The sequence below is a fragment of the Rutidosis leptorrhynchoides genome, chromosome 2 (genome assembly GCF_046630445.1).
Source record: "Rutidosis leptorrhynchoides isolate AG116_Rl617_1_P2 chromosome 2, CSIRO_AGI_Rlap_v1, whole genome shotgun sequence".
In the NCBI taxonomy this organism is placed as follows: domain Eukaryota; kingdom Viridiplantae; phylum Streptophyta; class Magnoliopsida; order Asterales; family Asteraceae; genus Rutidosis; species Rutidosis leptorrhynchoides.
In genome coordinates this window covers 118,063,184-118,090,879 of record NC_092334.1, presented here as the reverse complement: position 1 = coordinate 118,090,879, position 27,696 = coordinate 118,063,184, and the positions used below count along the sequence as shown (strand labels likewise).

Below are 27,696 nucleotides of genomic sequence, written 5' to 3'. Positions count from 1 at the left end.
GGACGCTTTAGTACTTCGAAATTTATATCATGTCCGATGGAGGATCCCGGAATGATGGGGATATTCTAATATGTATATTGTGAATATCGGTTACCAGGTGTTCAATCCATATGAATGATATTTTTGTCTCTATGCATGGGACGTATGTTTATGAGAAATGGAAATATGAAATCTTGTGGTCTATTAAAATTATGAACTGATTATTTATGATAAACTAATGAACTCACCAACCTTTTGGTTGGCACTTTAAAGCATGTTATTCTCAGGTATGAAAGAAATCTTCCGCTGTGCATTTGCTCAATTAGAGATATTACTTGGAGTCATTCATGACATATTTCAAAAGACGTTGCATTCGAGTCGTTGAGTTCATCAAGATTATTATTAAGTCAATTATAGTTGGATGTATTATGAAATGGTATGCATACTGTCAACTTTCGATGAAAAGAAAGTCTGTCTTTTAAAAATGAATGCAATGTTTGTAAAATGTATCATATAGAGGTCAAGTACCTCGCGATGTAACCAACTATTGCGAATCGTTTATAATCGATGTGGACTTCGTTCGGATGGATTAGGACGGGTCGCTTCATGCTGCATCCATATTCCAAAGGAGAAACGTCACAAGCTCCAAGAAAAATCAGAGAAGGAAATATTCTTGGGCTATAGCACACTATCAAAAAGTTATCGAGTCTACAACTTGAAGACCAATAACATTGTAATCAGCCGAGACGTGGAGTTTGACGAAGACGCTTCTTGGAACTGGGAGAAAGACAAAGTCAAAAAACAAACATATTTGCCGAGGATATCTATAGAAACTTCAGCTCAACAACCACTACAAATGGAGCATTCTGAACACGATGAAAGTACCGGAGAAACGAGCCCTTCTACGCCAACTTCTTCATCGGCAACAATACCTTTGGCGCAAGACGAGTCAAGTCCAGAGTCAACACCTGGAAGAGTCAAAAAGTTAGCATAGGTATACGAGACCTGCAACTTCACAACTATAGAACCTGAAAGCTATGAAGTTGCATCTAAAGATGAAAAGTGGGTGGCTGCTATGAAAGAAGAAATCAGAATGATTGAGAAAAACAACACATGGGAGTTAGTTGATCATCCCGAAGATAAAGAAATCATTGGAGTTAAGTGGGTTTACAAAACAAAGCTCAACCCTGATAGTTCTATACAAAAACACAAAGCAAGGCTAGTAGCTAAAGGCTATTCACAACAGCCTGGAGTCGACTACACTGAAACTTTCGCACCTGTAGCACGACTGGATACTATAAGAGCACTTGTGGCACTAGCAGCTCAACGAAGATAGAAGATTCACCAACTAGATGTGAAATCAGCCTTTCTCAATGGGTTTCTAGAAGAAGAAATATACGTCGAGCAGCCACAAGGGTTCATTAAGAAAGGAAAAGAAAATCAAGTCCTAAAACTAAAGAAAGCCTTATATGGACTTAAACAAGCACCACGTGCTTGGTATAGCCGCATTGATAGCTACTTCACAACTTCAGGATTTAAGAGGAGTCAAAGTGAGCCCACACTCTACATCAAAACACAAGGTAACTCCGACACTCTCATTATTTCCTTGTATGTCGATGATCTTATATATACGGGAAACAATGAGAGAATGATACAAGAATTTAAAGAAGATATGATGAAAACGTTCGAGATGAGTAACCTTGGTTTGATGCGTTATTTTCTTGGCATCGAAATTAGTCAAGAAAATGAAGGCATCTTCATATATCAAAAGAAATACATAGAAAATCTCCTGAAGAAATTTAAACTATACGATTGCAAAACCGTCGCCACACCACTAGTTGCCAATGAGAAGATGAGAAAAGAAGATGGATCGGAGAAAGCAGACGCTTCAAGATTCAGAACTCTCATCGGAAGCCTACTTTACCTGACAGCAACAAGGCCAGACATCATGTACGCAACCAGTCTACTATCCAGGTACATGAAAAACCCAACACAAATACATTACGGAGCTTCAAAAAGAATATTAGGATATTTGCAAGGTACCATGGACTATGGTATATGGTACAAGCCCACTATAGACTCGAAGCTTCATGGATACACATATAGTGATTGGGCCGGATCGGTCGATGACATGTGAAGTACTTCCGGATACGCATTCACACTTGGATCTGGTGTATTCTCATGGACATCAAAGAAACAAGAAACAGTGGCACAATCGTCAGCCGAAGCCGAGTACGTCGCAGCCGCAAACTCAGCTAATCAAGCTATATGGCTAAGAAGATTACTTGAAGACATGGGCGAAAAACAAGACGATGCTATACAAATATTCTGCGACAACAAGTCTGCAATCGCGATGGCGAAGAATCCTGTGTTCCGTGGCAGAAGAAAACATATTGACATCAAATATCACTTTCTACGAGAAGTCTCAGCCAAGAAAGATATTGAATTAAAATACTGCAAGACTTTAGAGCAAATGGCAGATATATTCACCAAAGCCTTGCCAAGATTCAAGTTCGAGTTTCTACGCAACAGGCTCGGAGTAACGTCGAAATACATTAAGGAGGAGTGTTAAATTATTAATGTATTTCTAGATTATTATAGAATTTATTATTGGTAATGGATATTAGTTAGTAGATATTTAGAAGGCATGTTCTAGAAATTAGTAGATGAGAAGTTACTAGATCCATTGCCACCGACATATGATTGCCTATATATAGCCAACTCTTGATGCAAAGTAAAGTCTCTCATTTCTAATACAATACAAATCATACCATACTTCAATTCTAAATATTAATACGTTCCCCTTTTTAAAAAAAATTCAAATAATATAGATCACTATTTTATAACATCTAAATTTAAACTAATCAACTTCTAAATTTACAACTATTCTAACAATACTACTAAAACGTTATAATTATCAATAGCAAAACAAGTTAACATCATTTTCGATATCTTTAAATTAAAATGACTTATTGTGTCAAAAGAAGATTTTTTTTCCTTTTTGTGCAGTCAGTTTTTTTTCATTTACTTGTGTTTCTAGCAAACTAAGTATATATAAAAGGGTTTCTAAAACCTTGAGCCTTTTTAAAATTTCGGGTCCTTTTCGCAACGCACCTGGCCAAAGTGTATTTTGAAAACATAGATCATTATATACCATGTTGACCAAAAGAATCGTGGACATTTATTGTTTCAAGTCAACTGGATACGGCATTTATTTAACCCATTCAAAAAATATCCCATCTTGACTAGACCCATTACCCAATCTATCAAACGCGCCCATTATGACATCTCTAAAGCTCTTTAGTGACATAAAATTATCACTTTCAGTACTCTTGCGTTTGGAGCAACGGTGGCACCAGCTGCAGCAACCATATCACCTGAAAAGGAGAAAAAGCATGGCTGATATTAGCCTGGGTCAGCACTGTAGCTGGGAAGCTTTCGCTACTAGGATCAGCAGCCAATCTGATCGTCTGTGAACAAGCTTTCCGTGTTCAAATTTTGGGTACAATCTTACTTTTTGGGCTCATCTCAAATTTAGTGTTCCTTCGCCTATAATACTTAACGCCAATCTTTTTTTTTTTTTTTTTTTTTTTCGGGTAAAGGATTTCACCCGGTAAATATTTTTATAAAAAATAATAAAAATACAAATAAGAACAAGTATAGGGTTTATAAATACTTACCGCCAATCTGATTTTGTCATTTTAGGTTTCTATGTTGTTAAAGTATATGGTTGAACAAGTGTGTGACTAATGGTCAGCATTTCACCAAATGGTTATACTCGATATTATCAGACTAAGTGTGTGACTAATTGTCACTTTCCTTTTTCCTAAATTGATATGACTAATGTATGCAATAGCAGCTCAAAGTCAGAATTCATATAACTATACTCATATTCTAAAAATTAATTTGCTTACGGTTACGTTTGGTAATTTGATATCTTGGCATCTTGCACAACATCAAGAATATATATATATATATATATATATATATATATATATATATATATATATATATATATATATATATATATATATATATATATATATATATATATATATATATATGTGTGTGTGTGTGTGTGTGTGTGTAACATACAATTTTAACGCTCGAACTTTCATTTTTTGCGATCATTCTGAATTTGGTTTATAAATTTGTTCTTGAGGATTGTAACATACACACCTTGGAGGGACGAGTCGGTTGAGACATGGACGCAACGGGAACGAGTCAGAAGTTGACCAACGTTGACTTCTTAAAATAGTTTCATTAAATATATATATTTATATAAAATTATATAAAATCAAATCTTAAAAAATAACCTAAATTTAAAATAATAATAATTAACAATTATTAATAATATTAAAAAATAAAAATATAATATTTTTCAATTTGACCGACTTTTTCCGACCTTGACTAATTTTTTACCGTTGACCGTTTTTTTAGCCACCACGCGTCGGCCAAGTCGGCCGACTTTTACAACACTGGATAAGACATGGACTCGGTTTATATTAAGTTCAATTGATTAACTGAAAAATTCTCTAAACGTGAGTACACCATTTTCTTTGATGTCACGAGCATATAAATAAAGGCTGCCAAAGTCAAGCAAGAAGCTGTCGGAAATTTGAGTTCTTTTTCAGCTTATATGCATCAGGTAATATTTAATATTACTTCAATTTTTTGTTTAAATTTCCATACAAATGTTACTCATTTTCCTCATGTATTTAATTATAGGTTACGACAATACTTTTTCTTATACTCCCTCCATCCAATCTTAAGTGTCCACTGTTGACTTTTCGAAGTCTTTCTTTATCAACTTTGACCGTAAATATTTTTAATTGTGTTATATAATATTTGATGGTTATTATATGAATGAATTTAGTTTTAATGTGTTTTCATTCCATATAATTTTCATCAAATAACATATAAAACAAATAAAAATATATACGGTCACAGTTGACAAAAAAAGACTTTGAAAAGTCAACAGTGGACACTTAAGATGGAACGGATGGAGTATTAACTATCCATTTTTGTAGGGTGATCAATTTCGTGAAAAAAACATTAACTACCTTGAAGTCAATAGTCACATCAAGACAATTCGCACTATCATTATTGTCAAATTATGCATACTTTAACAGGCTTACAACATTAACCAGTTGTTGGCAATGATGTCCCCACCCTTAACCTTTTTTATGTGTATTTATTGAATCAAAAGTTCAGCTACTAGCAAACGCGGTGTAAATCTTTTCTTATAACTTGTCACAATTTATACTCATTTAATTTGTGCGTCTTTTTAAGTTCTTGATATTTATTATTCACATATATTGCACTACTATTACTTATATCATTAACATAGATAACTTATTACGAAATTTTTTTTAGAACTTCGCCTCGCAGGCAAGTCGCAGAAAACATCTAAAACGAGTACTGGGAGCGATTGGAAATGATAGGAGTCCCATTTGGAAACACATCAAAGGACTAATTGAAAATTAGTTTTTCTTTAGTTCTTCAAGTCCGGATTCCTGATAAGGATAAAACAACATTTTTCATTGTTTCGTTGAAAAAACCAACGCTCATATTGACTTTCTTTCGCCCTACTCTAAGGGTAGACATTTCAAATCTTGATTCGTCCCTAAAAAAATCTCGCGAATTCGCGAGTCTTAAGCTAGTTTATAATAATAAATATATAATATATAATATATATGAAAGCTCATTAAGGCTCGCGAGCACATTTATTTAACGAGCCCTATCTTAAGTAAAGGATAACAAAGTTAGTGGCCAAGTGGAGAAATTCTTAAAGAAACTTGACAATTTGTTTGGAATGGTCGACCTACGTTAAGGCTCGCGAGCACATTTATTTAACGAGCCCTATTTTAAGTAAAGGATAACAAAGTTAGTGGCCAAGTGGAGAAATTCTTAAAGAAACTTGACAATTTGTTTGGAATGGTCGACCTACGGACGCTTGTTTTCATGTTCTGTCTCATTTTGTGATTTATGTTTTCTGAAAAAAAAAAAAAAAAAAAAAAAAAAAACCTACAAAGTACATATAATGAAAAAGTCTGGGCAGGAGTCACTAAACAACTTTATATAAGACCAATCCCAACCATGACGTCGTCATGGGCATTTCCTTAGCGCCACATCAGCTTTCTCTCTCCAACTTACTCAACACTTCCTCTCATAACACTCCCATAACACACCATTAACAACCATGACATACTCACTCACCATTACATACCCCACAAAATAAATTAAATAAATTAAGATACAAGTTGTATATGCTGTGTGTACAAGTAAACAATGCACAAAAGTAGGAGAGAGAGTGTTTGATTCGTCCTCATTTATGCTTATATATGATTTGGTGCAGGGCGAATGTCGAGGGAAAAGTGAGGGCGGACGTGAGGGCAAGGGAATGCCATTGGTGTCCTCCCATGACGGGTTTGATGACACTCTCCAGCACATGCCGCTGGGAGTGGTCTAAGGTCTAACTTAATTTTAACCACGGATAAACAAAATAAAAACACGGATAATCGCACAAGCCGTAGTAGGTATAGTACCACTCAAGTTTCATTAGATTGACCTGAAACTACGTTTGCGATTGAGTGTTGTTGTTGGTCAAAACTTAAGAATAAAACCAAGGTAGTAGCCTTTGTAATGGTCCCTTCTTGACCACCCTGGGAATAGTTATGACTAGCACGCTATCATTCATCTCTGCCTTGATGGTCTCGCTGATCTCGCGTGGTGGTAATGGTAACTCAATCCTAGCGTTGCAGTATTTACGAACGTCCTCTTTCTGCACGTACCCGTCTATTATCACAGCATTACTTTTCTTCTTCAATTTGACTTTGATCCTGTTATGATCAATATCCTTCATTTCCACATCTAGGAATACTCGTATTTCTTCATCAGTCTCTGTGGTCTTCTCGATTCCAGGGATTTTCACGAAAGTCTGTATGTGATCATCGATTATGATCATATTATTATTTTCATCCATATCTATCGCTACACGTTCTTCACCTTTGCTTGTAACCTTCACCGTGTAGCAATTTGTATAAGGTATGCTGTTGTTAAACATCCACTTGAAAAATATCCTTCCCATGCGCTTCTCAAATGGAGTTCCTTAACATTTTTGTGTATAACAGAAACAGTTAAATGCGATGGGGTTTTATTTAAATATAAGTAAGATAAGAATGTAACTTTTGAATTTGAATAAATATGAAAACCTTAGATTCACAAATGAACCAAAATTGGGTTGTTTAGTGGGTATAGTAAAATTTACTGTCAATACGAAATTTAGATTAGCCTACTCTGAAATCATTCATTATATCACCAAATATTAAGAATCAACGTATTAAGCTAATTCAATTTAGTAAGAAATTATAATCAGTATGCCACATTACATGTATAGTAGAATTTATCATTAAAATTGGATTATTATTTTATATGTATAGTAGAATTTATCATCAAAATTAGTCATAGAACCCAAAATTGAGGTTTTCAATGTATGATAAAAACAAAAACAGAATACAATCGGGTTTAGTATTTGATAAAAATGAGAGCTTTTTGCCCTAAAATAAGAATGAATGTGGTATTGGCGGATTTAAACAAAATCAGATGTGTAAAGTAATGTAGCAGTAAAACGTACTAAGATAGGATCTGGAAGCAGCATTGTAAGGGTTTGTTGAACCTCGTAAATAAGGGGCGACAACGGATGATGATCTAGTAACAAGCTTCTTCAAAACCAACGCCATCGAATTCAATTTCAATTTAATTTTAATTTAGTAATTGATTGATTATCGAATCAAATAATTGATAGTTGAAGAACTAAAGGATTCTAACGCTTTCTTGTTTATATTACTTTTAACTGAATAAATTTCTTGGGTGAGAAGACAATATCTATTTTTTGTTTCTAGGGTTTCTTATTTATTTGTCAAATACTCCTCACACATTACAATGCACGATACTTTTTATTTACATTTTATTTTTGGCCGATGCTACAAGTAGTATTTTGGGCTACGTTTAAATATACCATATTTAAGTTTATAAACTACGTTTAATTAATTACGAAGTATAAATATACCTTATATAATATCAATTTTCCTTATATAATTTTAGTATTAATATTATTAATGGCAGGTTAGAGTTAAAAAATTGGAATTAAATCATATACAGAATGTTTAAACGTCTACCTATCTTTTTATTAATATGTAAAGTTTTTCTTTAAGGCAAGTAGTCGTAATCGAATACTCATGATTTGTCACGCAAACACGCGCTTTAGGGATGAAACCCGAATCACATTGCAGGAATCCGATCCTTAAACCATCTCGAGGGGTAGGCGGACCGAACTTGAATCCTAAATGGATTCAGGAGAAAACTCATCTAAGGATCAATCTGGAGCTCCATCTTTCATGCAGATTAATTAATATGACGGGCAGAGTGAAGCTTGAACCCATGACCTAAATTCCAAGCTCCACACACAAAGTGTGAGAATACCAATGAGACAAGCCTTCAATGGTAAATATATAAAAAAAAAATTATACTTAATTATTCTTATGTTATTTGTATTTACTAATGAAAATAGACTACTATGTATTTACTAATGAAAATAGACTACTATTTTTTAAACGTACCAGATAAAGTAGTAAATTAATATGGGATGGAGGGATATATATATATATATATATATATATATATATATATATATATATATATATATATATATATATATATATATATATATATATATATATATATATATATATATATATTGTTGAGTCCCCAAAATAATTAAGGATGTAATTATGATAAAACTGTAATTTATTTGCACTAAAATGTTATGTGCAGCCAGCACAAGTTTGTTTATGTATAGACATCAAATATTGCTGTGTCGAGTGTTTAGTTTGCTGCTCAGTCTACCAGCACAAGGTAGACAGTGTTCTTCAATTAGCACAGGATGTGTACTCAGCAATTCAAGAATATCAAATGTCTCAGCAATGAAGAACCAGCACAGCTGGAATACAGCTTACTACACAAGACAGCTATGCTCCATTACAAGCATAGTAGTTTCCTGAGTGATCTACATCAATTGTACTATTCAATAGAAGTCAAAGACAAAGTTGAACATAAAAGGATACGCGTCGGCGGCTGACAAGTGACCTTACAAGATCACATGGGAATGCAGAAGTTTAACGCATATGCATACATGTGCTATACTTTGTCAATGCCTAGAGAACACAACATTCTATTTGTTTAAACAAATAGTGGTGCCAAATCGAATTGGGGTGTTCCTGCAAATAGCTACCAAAGAGGAAATAGGAGAGCACGCTCTCTGATGCAGTTGTCCCCACAAGTACAGACATCCTATGTACCAGTGGACAATGAAACAATTACACGGATAAAAGGACTACTATAAATTGTTGTATCCACTATTGTAACAACTAGTGGTGTGAGTTTTATTTTTAGAGTCCAAAACGTGTAATAGCTTTAAGTTTATCCTCATAGCTATAATCTAGGTAAATCTGTATCAACCAACTATCATTCCGCCAAAGATAGTTGTAATTCTTTGTGATTTAATCAATAAAGAATGACAGTTGAAAATTACCTTTGACTCTACTTAAATTACATGCTTGAATACTAAACTGTGATTAATTGGTAAGTTAATTTAAAAGAAATTGTATTCACCTCCCCCCCCCCCCTTACAATACTCCCGTTGTCAATCAAGGGACCAACAACTGGTATCAGAGCTTTAGTCTTGATAATTTAATATCTTGGATCTGAATTCTCTCATGGCTGCATACTCAAATAAAGCTTACCTTAAAAATGGCTCATCCAATAGACCACCCAAAATTGATGAAGATGAGTATGAAACTTGGAAGGCAAGGTTCATGCTTCACCTGGAGTCTATTGACCCACTTGTGCCTGGTATTGCCCATTTGTCCCAACTAAAACTATTGATAGCATTCCAGCCACTGCTGACACTCCTGTCATTCCTGGCATAGAGGTTGTTCTCACTCCAGCCAAATGGGATGCTGAGGACAAACGTCGTGTTGGACTTGGCCCTAAGATCAGAACTCTGTTAGCTATAACTTTGCCTAATCACTTGTTCAAACTGATTAAGGGAAAACTGAATGCTAAGCTTATGTTAGACTATCTAGATATTACTTATGAAGGCATAGATGAGGTTAGGCAGAACAAGATTATTGCTTTGAAAAGAGAGTATGAAATGTTCTTTGCCTATAAGAATGACACCCTTAAGCAAACCTTCTTTAGGTTTAACTCCTTAGTTGCTGACCTGCTTACTTTGAAAATCACATATACTGATTTTGAACAAGTAAACAAATTCATTGACTCATTGTATGCCAAATTGAAACCAGTGACTGACCCTCTAAGAACCACCCAGACTTTAAAGAACTTTAACATGTCTTCCCTCTATGGTACACTTTGGAACCATGAGAAGGCAGAAGCTAAACTTGAACTAAACTTGAAAGAAAACTTTAAGTCTGCCCCCACCACTTCAAAATCTTCTAAAACAGATGATACTGCTCTTATGGCTGCTGCTAAAAAGAAAGCTCAAAAGGCTTTTCTGGTTCAAAAGTTGACAGCAGAAGAAGAGTCAGCTGAAGATGATGTGGATAGTGGTACTGGGTCTAAAGAAAGCAGTGATGATGAAGTTGATGTGGAAGGTTTTGCTGAAGGTATGGCTTTGCTGGCTAGGCAATTCAAAAGGTTTAATCATAATAGAACCAGCAAGTCATATAAAGGGAGTAAGAAACCAAGTGCTAAGTATAGCAGCAAATCAGTCAAGGGTCCTAAATCTTAGTGTTACAATTGTGGGAAGGTTGGACATTTTGCTGCTGAATGCATGTCCAGAAAACCTTCAACATCACATGCTAACTCCTTCTCAAAAGATGATAAGTACAAGAACAAGTACAAAGCTATAAAGGCTCAGATGAAGGAAAGTGCAAAGGCTGATAAGAAGGGAAAGAAGCCAGAAAAGGTTCTAGTTGCTGAGCATCATGATTGGGATGAAACCAGCTCTTCTTCATCTTCTGACAGTGATACTGATGATGATGATGATGATGCTGGTTATGCTTCTGGTAAAAAGCTGTGTTTGATGGCCAAGGAGGTCGAGGAATCTGATGAGGATGATAATGGTAGTACGTTTGTAGCTGATATGAGGGAAGCTAATCGGAAAAAGGATTCACCTCAATGGAAATCTGAAATGCTGTATAAGGTTGATAATTTTCGAACTTATACTGATGATGAAAAAGCTGAAATATTTGACTACCTAAGAGTTGATTTATGTAGAGGCAGTAAACGTGAAGAAGTTTTGAAAAATGATAACAAATCTTTAAATGATAAACTTAAAAGCAAAACTGATGAAATTAAGATCTTGAAGGATGAAATTTTAAAACTTGAAAAACAAAATTTTGCTTTAAAGTCTCTTCACGTTGAGGCAGCAGATGTTAAGAACCAGCTAAACGACCTCAAGAAGGTTGTTGCTTCATGGTGTACATCTGCTCAATGCACAGCTAAATGTGTAAATGAGCAGGTACCTGCCCAAGTGGAAGCATTCTTTGCTGGTGACTATGATGCTGCTGCTGCTCTTGCAGAAGTTACTTACATGGACTCCATTCTCGAAACTGATCCTGAAGCTGTCTTGCCAAATACTTTTTCCAAGATAGTTAAGGGTAAAAAGGTCTTAACAAATAAGTTTGTCAGACCTACAGTGACCCCACCACCGTCCATGAAAGAAATTTTGGAGAATGAAGTAAAAGCCAAGGAAACCAGTACTTCAATTGATGAAACTACTGATCCATCAAGCATTTACAATATGACTCCAAAGGAAAGACGTATTAAAAGGGAAATCACTGAAAACAACCAAAGAAAGTCAAAAACAATTGATTCCCCTTCATGTTCAAATTCCACCAATGCTGAGCCAGCTGATGAACATTGTACTGGTCAACCAGTAGCTACTGACAAGCCAGCAAAGCGTAATACTGGCAAGTTGAAAGCAGTAATCAAGATTCACACGAATCGTCCGGTATCAGCTGACGGGTCAGTAACTTCCCACACTGGCTCGTCGAACAACAAAGGCAAAGCAGTATACCATGATTATGGTACTGGTTCTCAAAGGAAAGCAGCCCTTAAGGGAAAGGCTAAAGTGAACCAAATTGTGGAATCATGTGCTGAGTCATCTATCACTGAGATAATGACTGTCAAGCCTGACCAGCTCATAGCTGCCATATCTGAAAATAGACCCGATCTTACTGAACCCATTTACTCAGTGTATGACCAGTCACCGATACCAAATGTGAGAAAATGCTACAAGTGTGGCAGCAAGTTTCACTTAGCCAACTGGTGTACTCTAACCCTAACCCCATCTGCTGCTGCCTCTTCAAGCAAGCCGGCAGACAAGAAGAGATCATCAAAGATGACCCTTCCAGAACCCATTCTTGAATGGGTTCCCAAAAAGAACTAATCTCTTAGCTACTGTGCAGGGCATTCAAAACAAGCAAATCTGGTATCTCGATAGTGATTGTTCGAGACATATGACCGGATGTAAGTCCCTGCTGATGAACTATCAAGAAAACGATGGTCCAGTTGTATCATATGGAGATAATTCGTTGGGTTACACAAAGAGTTTTGGTACTTTAACAAATGGGAATGTTACATTTTCAAATGTAGCATATGTCGTTGGGCTTAAACATAATCTACTCAGCATAAGCCAACTGACAAGCAAAAGTAAGATAGTCCAGTTCAGAAGGAAGATTTGCACTATTTTTGATAAGAAAGGGAAGCCACTGCTGACAGCAAAAAGACATGAGAACATGTATCAAATTGACATGAACACAGCAGTCACAACAACTGATACTTGTTTTTATTCAAAGGTAACAGACAACCTTAAGTGGTTATGGCACAAGAGACTCTCACATCTGAACTTCAAAGATATTCATAAGTTATCTAGTAAAAGTTTGGTGTCTGGGCTACCCACAATGTCTTATGTGAAGGACAAACTATGTCCTGGATGTGAAAAAGGGAAGCATCACCATGCCTCATTCAAGTCAAAGCAGATTTCATCTGTTGAAAAACCATTTCACCTACTTCATATGGATCTTTTTGGTCCTGTTAATATAGCCAGCTGTAGTGGGAAGAAGTATACACTGGTGATTGTTGATGAATATTCTAGATACACTTGGGTATTCTTTTTAAATCAAAAGAGTGAAGCTGCTGATGAAATTATCAATTTTATCAAAAGAATGGAACTACTGAATGGGCAACTGGTGAAGCAGCTTAGAAGTGATCATGGTACAGAATTCATAAATGCTACAATGGAAGAATTTTGTGCTGACAAAGGTATTTCACAGAATTTTTCTGCTGTGAGAACACCTCAACAGAATGGTGTTGCAGAAAGAAGAAATAGAACTCTCATTGAAGCAGCAAGATCTATGTTAGCTTAGTCTGGGCTGAAAAATTCATATTGGGCTGAAGTTGTGAACACTGCATGTTTTACCCAGAATAGATCTTTAATAGTAAAAAGACATCAGAAAACTGCTTATGAAGTTCTCAAAGGCAGAAGACCCTCAATTTCATTTCTTCATGTATTTGGCACTCCCTGTTTGATTCTAAACAATAGGGATCAGCTAGGCAAGTTTGATGCTAAGGCTGATGAAGGTATATTTCTTAGATATTCCAACATGTCAAAGGCATATAGGGTTTCAATAAAAGAAGGGGTTGTTTTGAAGAATCTATTAATGTTACATTTGATGAAACCTCCCCTACTTCATCTTCTGGTCAAGAAGATGAGGAGTTACTGTTTGAAGAGCCAACTCAGCAAGCTCTAGATGATGAAGAAGAACCAGCAGCAAATCCCTCACCAATCCATGTTGCAGGGTTCTCTGATGATGAGATGGAACACTATGTTCCATCTGTGTCTAAACCAGGTGGACCTTCTGACTCTACAGAAGTGTTACAACTTGAGCACAGGTCTACTGGTTCTGAAGGATCTCAATCCGGTACTGGTTACACTCATAATGAACAGTTGTCTCCCACTGCTGTTCATTCCTCTGAGCCAGCTGATGATCAAGATGATGTGTGTTTCACAACAAGCTCACCTGTTCATAACACAAGATGGACAAAGGAACATCCAATTGAACAAGTTATTGGTAATCTGGCAAGTGGTCTTAAAACAAGAAGACATGCAACCAGCAATTTTTGTATGCATGTAAATTTTGTATCTACCATTGAACCTACATGTCCTGAAGAAGCAATCAATGATCCTAGCTGGGCAGGAGCTATGCAAGAAGAGATCTCCCAGTTCGATAGGAATAAGGTTTGGACCTTGGTACCTCAACCTGATGATGAAACTACAAAGATCATTGGTACTAAGTGGGTTTTCAAGAATAAGATGGATAAAGATGGGATTGTGATCACAAAACAAAGCTAGATTGGTAGCTCAGGGCTTCAAACAGGAAGAAGAATTGGATTATGAAGAGATATATGCACCAGTGGCTAGGATGGAAGCTATTAGATTATTCTTGGCATATGCTGCTAAGATGAATTTTAGGGTATTCCAGATGGATGTTAAGTCTGCGTTTCTAAATGGGAAGCTGCAAGAAGAAGTCTATGTTAAATAGCCTACTGGTTTTATAAGCAGTAAATATCCAGACCATGTCTACAAGCTCGACAAAGCTCTATATGGCCTAAAACAGGCACCAAGAGCATGGTATGAGACACTTCATGTGTATCTCACTGGTATAGGTTTTAAAGTTGGAATAATTGATACCACTCTATTCTCAAAAGAGATAGATGGTGATCTCTTGCTGGTACAGATATATGTAGATGATATTATTTATGGATCTAAAAATGAGAAACATTGTCAAGATTTTTCAAAACTTATGTCAAAGACATATGAAATGAACTTACAAAGAGATTTGCAATACTTTTTAGGATTGAAAATTAAACAACTTGATGACGGAATTTTTATAAGTCAAGATAAATATATCAAAGATATGTTAAAGAAATTTGGTCTGACCTGTTTAAAAGATATAGGGACTCCAATGGCAGCATCTATCAAAATTGATGCTGATCCCAATGGTGAACCAGTCAATATCACTGAATACAGAGGTATGATTGGGTCTCTACTTTATCTCACAGCCAGCAGACCAGATATTATGTTTGCAACTTGTCTCTGTACCAGATATCAAGCTGATTCGAAAGAGTCTCATTTGCTAGCAGTAAAAAGGATATTTAGGTATCTGAAAGGTACTGCTAAACGTGGTCTTTGGTATCCCAAAGACCAGGATTTTGAGCTAATTGGGTATTCAGATGCTGACTTTGCAGGGTGTAAGATAGACAGGAAAAGTACTACTAGTGGTTGCCAGTTACTGGGTGGTAGGCTAGTCAGCTGGATGAGCAAAAAGTAAAATACTGTGTCCACATCCACTGCTGAGGCATAATATGTTTCTGCTGGTAGCTGTACTGCTCAAGTACTATGGATGCAAACTGAAGGAATATAGTGTTCATGTTACAAAAACTCCAATCTACCGTGACAACACAAGTGCTATTGCTAATACAAACAATCCTGTGATGCATTCTAGAACGAAGCACATTGACGTTCGATACCATTTCATAAGGGATCATGTTCAAAAAGGAGATGTGGAGCTACATTTTATTTTAACAGACCAGCAGTTAGTAGATCTCTTCACAAAGCCCTTAGATGAGAAACATTTTAACTATCTCATCTCTGAGCTGGGTATGCTTGAACTCTAAAATAAAAGACAACTTTGTTGGTGTGCTGGCTCTACAATGTAGTGACCCAAACTTTTCCATGTTTATATACATTAAATGAAATTGATATTTACATGATCAAGTGTTTCCAACATGTTAAGCAATCAAACTTGTTAAAACTTGATTAATTGAAATAGGTTTCATATAGACAATTGACCACCCAAGTTGACCGGCGATTCACGAACGTTAAAACTTGTGAAAACTATATGATGACATATATATGGATATATATATATATATATATATATATATATATATATATATATATATATATATATATATATATATAGTTAACATAATATTATGATAAGTAAGTATCTCATTAGGTATTTTAACAATGAGTTATATACATAAAAATGAGACTATTGAATTAAGAAACTCGAAAACGATATATATAACGATTATCGTTATCACAACGTCTTACTAAATACATATGAATTATATTAAGATATTGATACACTATATATAAACATGATAAATGATAAGTAAACATATCATTAAGTGTATTAACAATGAACTATATATGTAAAAACTAGACTACTAACTTAAGGATTTTGAAACGAGACATATATGTAACGATTATCGTTGTAATGACATTTAAATGTATATATATATCATATTAAGATATATTAATACATCATAATATCATGATAATGTAATAATTTACCATCTCATTAGATATAATAAACAATGGGTTAACAACATTTAACAAGATCGTTAACTTAAAGGTTTCAAAACAACACTTACATGTAACGACTAACGATGACTTAACGACTCAGTTAAAATGTATATACATGTAGTGTTTTAATATGTATTCATACACTTTTGAAAGACTTCAAGACACTTATCAAAGTACTTCTACTTAACAAAAATTCTTACAATTACATCCTCGTTCATTTTCATCAACAATTCTACTCGTATGCACCCGTATTCGTACTCGTACAATACCCAGCTTCTAAATGTATTTACTATTGGTATATACACTTTAATGATCAGCTCTTAGCTGCCCTTGTGAGTCACCTAACCATGTGGGAACCATTATTTAACATCTAGCATGAAATATCTCACAAAATTACAAACTAATGGAGCCTATATGGAGACAACACATTCACGTGAATATGAGAGCTCACAAACACATTCACTTTGCAATTTTCTTGAATCAAATTACTCTCTCTCAATTACTCTCTCAGTGTTCTAAGTGTTCTTCATCATATTCAACAAAATCTAGCTCAATCTAGTTCATAAATCCATACATAAACCAAGTTACAAAACAACTACTCAAGAACACACCAACAACACTTCCAAGTTTGCTAGCTTACTTTCAATCTTGAAAATCCATTTCAAGTGATCATCCAACCTCAAGAAATCTTTCTTATTTACAGTAAGATATCTTTCTAATACAAGGTAATACTCATATTCAAACTTTGATTCAATTTCTATAACTATAACAATCTTATTTCGAGTGGAAATCTTACTTGAACTTATTTTCGTGTCATGATTTTGCTTCAAGAACTTTCAAGCCATCCAAGGATCCTTTGAAGCTAGATCTATTTTTCTCATTTCCAGTAGGTTTATCCACAAAACTTGAGGTAGTAATGATGTTCATAACATCATTCGAATCATATATATAAAACTATCTTATTCGAAGGTTTAAACTTATAATCACTAGAACATAGTTTAGTTAATTCTAAACTTGTTCGCAAACAAAAGTTAATCCTTCTAACTTGACTTTTAAAATCAACTAGACACATGTTCTATATCTATAAGATATGCTAACTTAATGATATAAAACCTGAAAACACGAAAAACACCGTAAAACCGGATATACGCCGTCGTAGTTACACCGCGGGCTGTTTTGGGTTAGTTAATTAAAAACTATGATAAACTTTGATTTAAAAGTTGTTCTTCTGGGAAAATGATTTTTCTTATGAACATGAAACTATATCCAAAAAATTATGGTTAAACTCAAAGTGGAAGTATGTTTTCCAAAATGGTCATCTAGACGTCGTTCTTTCGACTGAAATGACTACCTTTACAAAAACGACTTGTAACCTGTATTTCTGACTATAAAATTATAATTTTTCTGTTTAGATTCATAAAATTAATTTTAATATGAAACCATAGCAACTTGAATCACTCAAAACGGATTTAAAACGAAGAAGTTATGGGTAAAACAAGATTGGATAATTTTGCTTGTTGTAGCTACGTGAAAATTGATAACAAATCTATATTAATCATATCCTAGCTAACTTATATTGTTATATACATGTATTTTAATATATTAGGTAATCTTGGGATACCATAGACACGTATACAAATGTTTTGACATATCATATCGACCCATGTATATATATATTATTTGGAACAACCATAGACACTCTATATGCAGTAATGTTTGAGTTAGCTATACAAGGTTGAGGTTGATTCCAAAAATATATATACTTTGAGTTGTGATCTAGCCTGAGACGTATATACACTGGTTTGTGGATTGATTCAATATAATATATATCGATTTATTTCTGTACATCTAACTGTGGACAACTAGTTGTAGGTTACTAACGAGGACAGCTGACTTAATAAACTTAAAACAGTAAAACGTATGAAAATGTTGTAAATATATTTTGAACATACTTTGATATATATGTATATATTTGTTATAGGTTCGTGAATCGACCAGTGACCAAGTCTTACTTCCCGGCGAAGTAAAAATCTGTGAAAGTGAGTTTCATTACTCCCTTTTTAAATACTTTTGCAATATATATATTTTTGGGACTGAGAATACATGCGCTACTTTTATAAATGTTTTACGAAATAGACACAAGTAATCGAAACTACATTATATGGTTGAATGATCGAAGCCGAATATGCCCCTTTTTGATTGGTAGCCTAAGAATTAGTAAACCGATCTACTAATTGACGCGAATCCTAAAGATAGATCTATTGGGCCTAACAAACCCCATCCAAAGTACCAGATGCTTTAGTACTTCGATGTTATTTTATCATGTTCGATGGATGTCCCAGAATGATAGGGGATATTCTTATATGCATCTTGTTAATGTCGGTTACCAGGTGTTCACCATGGGATGTATATTGAAATATGAAATCTTGTGATCTATTATTACGATTTGATAAATATATAGGTTAAACCTATATCTCACCAACATTTTTGTTGACATTTAAAGCATGTTTATTCTCAGGTGATTATTAAGAGCTTCCGCTGTTGCATGCTAAAATATGGACAAGATTCGGTGTCAGCATGATTGTATAATATTGTTTAAAACTGCATTCGAGATTTACTTTATTGTAACATATTAATATTGTAAACCAATATGTATTGGTAGTGTGTAAGTGTGATATTTTTAGATTATCATTTCTTGATAATCTTGGTGGTGTCTTTTTAACCTTGTCGATAAAATAAAGATTATGGTTTGTTTTAAAAACAAATGCAGTCTTTGAAAAACATCTCATATAGAGGTCAAAAACCTCACAAAGAGATCAATTAATATGAAATGTTTATAATCGATATGAACGGGACATTTCATACAACATGTAGGACAAACCAGCAAGCTACAACTTTCACTTACTGCATACATGTTAAACAGTCAGCACAACAAGGTCTTTTATATCTTGGTTAGTCAATGTTCAAATTGAAATAATAAATAGCTCACAATACTTAAATGATACCTTAAATCTGAAACTCATTTACTCCCAATGATTTAAAATTAAATTCATAACATATTAAATGTCACAAAGAATTTTTGTAGTTAATACAAATTTTATCTTATGGTTTTTAATTTCATTTTGAATTGAAAACTGTTGCATTTAATGCTTAATGGGAAGTATGAGTGTTCAAGCCGATTAAACGTCATGTCAACAGTCTGTGTCCCCTCGAAAACGTGCTAGTCTGTCACATCTGCCCACGCGCCTGCAGATGACAGTTTCCATTTTCTCTCTCATGCACTTTTTCCACCAATCCGAAAGGTTAAATAAGGCGATCCATTCCACATAATAACCTTCGGTTATTAACTTTTTGATTTACCTTTCAAACACACACTTTTCTCTCTAAATTTCCAAATCTTCAAATCTTCAAATCTTTCAAACTCTCATCTTCAACAAGCTCATCAATGGTAGTCCAACAACAACAACATCACCACCCATAGAAAACCAACCAAAGGAACAACAATCACAACAACAACAACCAGAACAGCAACCTCCACCGGTCATCGAGGAACAAGTTGTACAGGGTCCACTATTCAATCTTCATCCTAATCTGGTCAGGGCTGCTAATGCACCAGATCACACTCTTATTCACCTTTCGAGAGGCAATGCTGCTCATGCCCTGTCCATTCCCAAATCCAAAGCCAACATGGGCTATGAAACGTTAATCAATTATATATGGCAATCACCTCTGGCTCAAGCAATTATAGGTGTACCTTCGCGTCTTTATCCAGCCTGCTTGGCCAGATTCTGGTATACTGCTACCATGGCCACCACTCCACAGAACGTTCCATGTATTCGTGGCATGGTTACTGAAACCCTACCCTGCTCAATCACCGTTGATGCCATCCGACAAGCTCTTCATCTACCAAGTGGACCGTTTGTTACTTCACCTACCAGTGATGAGTTTAGAAGGGAGGTACTGGAAATTATAGGGTTCAATTGACCAGTGGATCATACGCCCTTAAAGAAGCATATGCCACCTCTATGGTATTATTTCTTTGGATTGTTGACTCAATGCATCAGCCAGAAGTCAGGGAGTTTTGACCAGTGCTCATATTTTGAGCTGAAGATTGGTCATGGGTTGTTGTTTAACCGCAATATTGATTATGCCGGTGAAATTTTTTCATGCGACTAAGGGAAATGGTGCTTGCACCCAAACGAACACACTTAATCCCCTTTCCAAGGTTCTTGAGCCTTGTTTTTGAAAATGGGGTGAAGCTTACCGGCAGATTGCTAATGAATCATTCGACCTACCTCCAAAGCAAGGGGGATGCCAAAAGATGCTCCTACTGCTCCATATACTGGTTTAACACCAGGCATGCTCGAGCATCTTGCTACTCGGGGTGGAGTTTACCAAACGACTGCCTCTGGTGTTGCACCAGCTGAGGGGGAGAGACCTCAGCGCAAGCCAGCTGTGAAAAGGAAGAAGCCAGCTACCTCAACTAGTACAGCCACCGTCTCACATACTGGTAAAGCAGTAGTTGTATTAGAATCTAGTGTTCTCTGATATTAAAGATCAGCCCTAGTCTTATATACTGACTACCCACTTCTAGTATTGGAATCAGTTGCTTAACTATTTCTTGGTAACAGGCAAATCCAAATGAGCTAAAGCTGGCTCCAAGCAAACCACAGGTTGGATTGCCCCAGTCTCAACTGCTGCTTCTGAAAAGAAAGCAGCTATGGAACCTGGTCCGTATCTAGACCAAACAACAGAAATCTCTAACTTAATTAAAAATATTTTAACTGCTGACTTGAAAAATAAAAGTGGAATTAAAGGCACAACCTTAGCTCCCAAGCTGACTGGTTTTAAAACTAGTGTTAAGAAGAGTAGCAACCCATACTCTTCTAACCAGGCACTTCCACATTTTTCAAAATTATACTTCATAAAATATCCTCTGCTGACAGTACAACCAGCAGAGAACATAACTGACCCCCAAAGCAGACTTGAGCTGGCTCCTCATCGTGTTGAATCAGCTCAGGCTACTGCACAGCCTAAATGTTACTTGGATCATGATAAGAGTCACACTCCTACATTATTACCAGCCAGAACTCTTACACTATCTGGGTCAACATGTGTTGCCAATGAGTCAGCAGAGTCACAGCTGCACTTATAGACACCTCACTCTGTCTCAATCGAAGGGCTGACTAAATCACCAGTCTGTCCCCAGAGACCAACAACAGATGCAATTGTTGAGTCAAATTTATTTGGTTCTACAGTTGTTAACATAAACTGTTTTCTTATTTCAGTTCTTAGCAGGGTGGATGAACAGGAAGAGGGGGAGCAAGAAAAGGATGTTATTGTTTCTACTGATGAGCTCTCTGTTTCTGCTACTGGTGTTGGTGCTACTGATTTGTCTACTGGTGGTACTGATACTACTGTTGTTGTTCTACTGCTGCTGGCTCTACTGGAGATATTGTGGATGCTGGTTCCACAAATCTTACTATTCATGAGGATCTAGCTACTGCTGATGTTTCTGTTGCTCCTCCTACAGTCTCCGGTATTGCTACTTCAACCACTGATTCTGAAGTGGTTTATGAGATGATAATAGAACCTCCTCCTGCACTAGAAAAGGTTATTGATAATATTGTTCAGGAGGTTCTTGATTTTGATACTGCTGGCACTACCCCTGTTACTCCCTTGCTTCTACTGAGGATATTACTACAGGTGGTGACCAGGATGACATGGTGCTTACGGATGCGCTTATCGCAGCAAATGCTTCCTATTCTGCACATGTCACTGGTTCTACTGAATCTATTTTGGATGCGGGTACCTCGGCTACCACTACCACTGATTCTTCTCAGGCTACTGCTTCTGCTGAGAAGAAACCATATGTGTGCCAAGTACCAGATCCTAATGAAGTTATCCCTAACTTCATCTTCAGGGGAGCTTCTATTACTCCCGAGATTGCCTTGCTGGTGGATCAGCTAACTATTGATCCTCAAAGTGCTTTAATCTCAGCCAGCAAGCTACCAAGGGAAGAGCTGGTTGATCTATTGTCTCATCTTGATCGACCAGCAAGAGAAGAGGTTTATGAGAGGCTGGCCACCCTCCAACAAATCAATGAGCAGCCATACTACCATTATTTTGGTATGGCTCCAGCTGCTTCTCCATGGCCTGGTACTTGGAGGCCCCTCAAGTTCATCATCGATCCTACTACTGGTAAGTGTGTGATGCAGAATGTCCCTGATTCGCCAGTACCTTCTGATTCTTCAGCTTCTTCCTCATCATCTTCTTCATCTGATGGTGATGCTGATAAAGGTGCTAGTAAGGGCGAGCCAGTCACTCATGATAATGTGACTGGTTCCAAACACACACTAGTAGATCTCACTGATGATGCTGATAATGATGCTGACAAGGATAACATTGGTTCTAAACCTTCGGGTGAAGGTAAAAATGATGGTGATCATGGTGATGAGTCAGATTCTGACCTTCCACCTCCACCACCCCACGGAGGTACTCCTATTGTCGCTGCTAGTGATCGCCCCTCAACCAGTAGTTTTGATCCTACTGCGGTGGCTGCTATTTCTACACTGGCTATTTATCGTACAGTAGCCAGAATCACACCAGATCTATAAAGAACCATCCGCACTACTCTTGTTGATCGAATGACTGAAGCCATACGCAGAGCTGGGGATGTTACAACTTCCACTATTGAAGCCCAGCTCAAACAAGTATGTGCTTTTGCTGATCTTGCGGTGGATGTCATTGTCCAACACCATGAAGAAGAGGAGGACCTAAAAAGGTGAATCATCTCTCACATTGAATACACTGATCATATTGCCCGTCTTCAAGCTGAACTTGATGCTACTAATAGAAAGATTTTCTTTCTAAATGAGGAGCATAGGGTTTTAGAAAAGAGATTGGATTCGCAGGAACAACAAATGGCCACAATGGTTTCTACCTCTACTTATGTTCAAATGGTGGAGACTATGCAACTAACGGCTACCCTACAAGCTGATGTTAGGGCCACTTGATGTTATGCGAGGGGTATTTGAAATAGTATTAATTTTTACAAGAAAATACTATTAAATACGATACAATTTTACACAAGTTATTTATTTATTTATAGAGTGGATATACCTAAACCTTGCTACAACACTTATAGGAAGTGTACCTTATCGTACAGTAGTGTAGTTTTTAGTAAGTTCGGTTCGTTCCACAGGGATCTTTTAAACAAGCTTAATGCTATATTTTTAAAAACTATATTTGTAAAAATACAAAAAAATATATAAGTAATATTATTATTATAAAAAGGGGGGTTTTACTGTTTAATGACCGGTTTGTCGATTTTAAAACTTTAGTCGCATTTAAAACCTAATGTAAAATATTAATTATATAAAAGACTTAATTTAAAATGTAAAGTAAATAACGATAATGAAATTGTTATAAATAAAAGTGGAATAATTAAAAAGTACGAAAATTAAAAGTGCAATTAAATACAATGACAGTAAATAAAAGTGCGATAATTAAAAGTGCAATTAAATACAATGACAGTAAATAAAAGTGCGATAATTAAAAGTGCAATTAAATATGAAAATAAAGGAATTATGCTTATTTAAACTTCCGTAATCATGATGTTTGACGTGTTGATTTTAGTTTATTACCATGGGTTAATTGTCCTTTGTCCTGGATTATTCAATATGTCCGTCTGGTTTTTGTCCATAACAGTCCATCAGTCATAAATATAAAGTGTGAGTGTCCTCGTCAAATTATCCTTATATCCGAAGTCAAATATTCCAACTAATTGGGGACTTAAACTGTAACAAGGTCTTAATACTTTGTTTAATAATTACACCAGGATATCGACTGCGTATAACCCAAGGTTTTAATACTTTGTTAACAATTACGCCAAGTGTCCTTGTACATAATTCACCCCTGTTTTAATAAGTCTATTAACTATTAATCCATTCCCGTGTCCGGTTAAATGAACGATTATTCGTACATATAAATATCCCGCCCATCGTGTCCGATCGAGTGTATATGGTTATTTATAGGTATGTCCAATTGTAAATCTTTATATTAAATTAACAAACTATCATTTAATTAAACAAATATAAAGCCCATTAATAGCCCATAGTCTAATTTCTACAAGTGTCGTTCTTTTGTCCAAACCCCAATTATGGTACAAAGCCCAATTACCCAATTTTAATATTTAGCCTAACATCACGATTACTTCGGCATTAAATAAGCATAATAATAACTTAGATACGAGACATTAAATTAAAAAGGTTGAACATAACTTACAATGATTAAAAATAGCGTAGCGTTACACAGACAGAATTTCGACTTACACCCTTACAACATTCGCTAACATACCCTTATTATTAGAATTTAAAATTAAAATTAATATATATATATATATATATATATATATATATATATATATATATATATATATATATATATATATATATATATATATATATATATTTATACGAGTGAGATATAGATAAAAGATGGATATATGATCAACCAAAACCGTGAATTTATAGGCATGTGGCCAGCTACCTACTGCCATGCGATCGCATGGATTTAACACTTCCAGGCCATGCGATCGCATGGCCTGCTTTTCCAGCTCACAGGTCTTTGTTTGTTTATTTGCCGACGTTTTAATAAATAAATATAATATATAAATAATTTTAAGAATTATTTAAATATTATATTATATTTATGTGCATAGTTGACTTGTAATTTTTAGTCCGTTGCGTCGAGCGTTGAGAGTTGACTCTGGTCCCGGTTCCGGATTTTTGAACGTCTTTGCGTACAATTTAATATCTTGTATTTTGCGTTTTGCGACTTGTACTCTTGTAATTTTGAGACGTTTCTCATCAATAATTTGAACCACTTTGATTGTACTTTGTACTTTTGAGCTTTTTGGTCGTTTGCGTCTTCAATTCGTCGAATCTGTCTTTTGTCTTCACCTTTTATTATTTAAACGAATATCACTTGTGAATAGAACAATTGCAACTAAAAGCTTGTCTTTCTTGAGGAATAATGCTATGAAATATATGTTCGTTTTTAGCATTATCAAATATTTCCACACTTGAGCGTTGCTTGTCCTCAAGCAATATAGTCTTGAAATAAAAATACTAGAATCACTTCTTTATTCTTCACACTTTGTACATCAGTGATTTCTATACGGCGGTATGAACAATGATAGTAACGATGTGGTTTACAGTCCTACATGACTATAAAAATTTAGATCCTTTAGGAAATTGGATCTTTATGAAAACATTTGATCTTTTGAAAATAAGATCTAGCTTTTACCCTAGATAAGTTTTCCGGAATAACCCTTCACCGGTGTTTGCAAATTGTTTTTGTGGGTTTGGTGGGTTTCATATTTGAAAATTTTAGCTCAAAACTTGCGGTTTTGTGTCACCCACTTGCTAACCTTGTATTGGGAAAGTAACACGTCCAGTATACTTGCTCCGTATATTACCTTTCGATAAACTACCGTCCGGTTGTAAAGGAAAGCGTTGAACAAGCAACTGTTAAGGCATTGTCCCCTGACATGCTTTTAATTATGGTCTATAACGTGTCGGATGTAGTGACCCGAACTTTTCCATGTTTATATATATTAATTGAGATTGATATTTACATGATTAAATGTTTCCAACATGTTAAGCAATCAAACTTGTTAAGACTTGATTAATTGAAATATGTTTCATATAGACAATTGACCACCCAAGTTGACCGGTGATTCACGAACGTTAAAACTTGTAAAAACTATACAATGACATATATATGGTTATATATATAGTTAACATGTTTTTATTATAAGTATGTATCTCATTAGGTATTTTAACAATGAGTTATATACATAAAAATGAGACTATTAATTTAAGAACCTCGAAAACGATATATATAACGATTATCGTTATAACAACATCTTACTAGGTACATATGAATCATATTAAGATATTGATACACTTGGTTAATTATGTTAAATGATAAGTAAATATATTATTAAGTGTATTAACAATGAAATACATATGTAAAAATAAGACTACTAACTTAATGATTTCGAAACGAGACATATATGTAACGATTATCGTTGTAACGACATTTAACTGTATATACATCATACTAAGATATATTATATATCATAATATCATGATAATATAATAATTTAACATCTCATTTTTTATAATAAATAATGGGTTAACAACATTCAACAAGATCGTTAACCTAAAGGTTTCAAAACAACATTTACATGTAACGACTAACGATGACTTAACGACTCAGTTAAAATGTATATACATGTAGTGTTTTAATATGTATTCATACACTTTTGAAAGACTTCAAGACACTTATCAAAATACTTCTACTTAACAAAAATGCTTACAATTACATCCTCGTTCAGTTTCATCAACAATTCTACTCGTATGCACCCGTATTCGTACTCGTACAATACACAACTTTTAGATGTATGTACTATTGGTATATACACTCCAATGATCAGCTCTTAGCAGCCCATGTGAGTCACCTAACACATGTGGGAACCATCATTTGGCAACTAGCATGAAATATCTCATAAAATTACAAAAATATGAGTAATCATTCATGACTTATTTACATGAAAACAAAATTACATATCCTTTATATCTAATCCATACACCAACGACCAAAAACACCTACAAACACTTTCATTCTTCAATTTTCTTCATCTAATTGATCTCTCTCAAGTTCTATCTTCAAGTTCTAAGTGTTCTTCATATATTTTACAAGTTCTAGTTACATAAAATCAAGAATACTTTCAAGTTTGCTAGCTCACTTCCAATCTTGTAAGGTGATCATCCAACCTCAAGAAATCTTTGTTTCTTACAGTAGGTTATCATTCTAATACAAGGTAATAATCATATTCAAACTTTGGTTCAATTTCTATAACTATAACAATCTTATTTCAAGTGATGATCTTACTTGAACTTGTTTTCGTGTCATGATTCTGCTTCAAGAACTTCGAGCCATCCAAGGATCCGTTGAAGCTAGATCCATTTTTATCTTTTCCAGTAGGTTTATCCAAGGAACTTAAGGTAGTAATGATGTTCATAACATCATTCGATTCATACATATAAAGCTATCTTATTCGAAGGTTTAAACTTGTAATCACTAGAACATAGTTTAGTTAATTCTAAACTTGTTCGCAAACAAAAGTTAATCCTTCTAACTTGACTTTTAAAATCAACTAAACACATGTTATATATCTATATGATATG

General features: G+C 35.0%; 1 long non-coding RNA gene across 1 annotated transcript; it reads left to right on the top strand.

The window, feature by feature from the left end:
* Positions 1–3,270: 3,270 nt before the first annotated feature.
* On the top strand, positions 3,271–5,500 carry LOC139891326 (uncharacterized). Its single transcript, XR_011773617.1, has 3 exons — positions 3,271–3,481; positions 4,565–4,627; positions 5,356–5,500. It is a non-coding gene; the product is annotated as an uncharacterized lncRNA (long non-coding RNA).
* Positions 5,501–27,696: the final 22,196 nt, after the last annotated feature.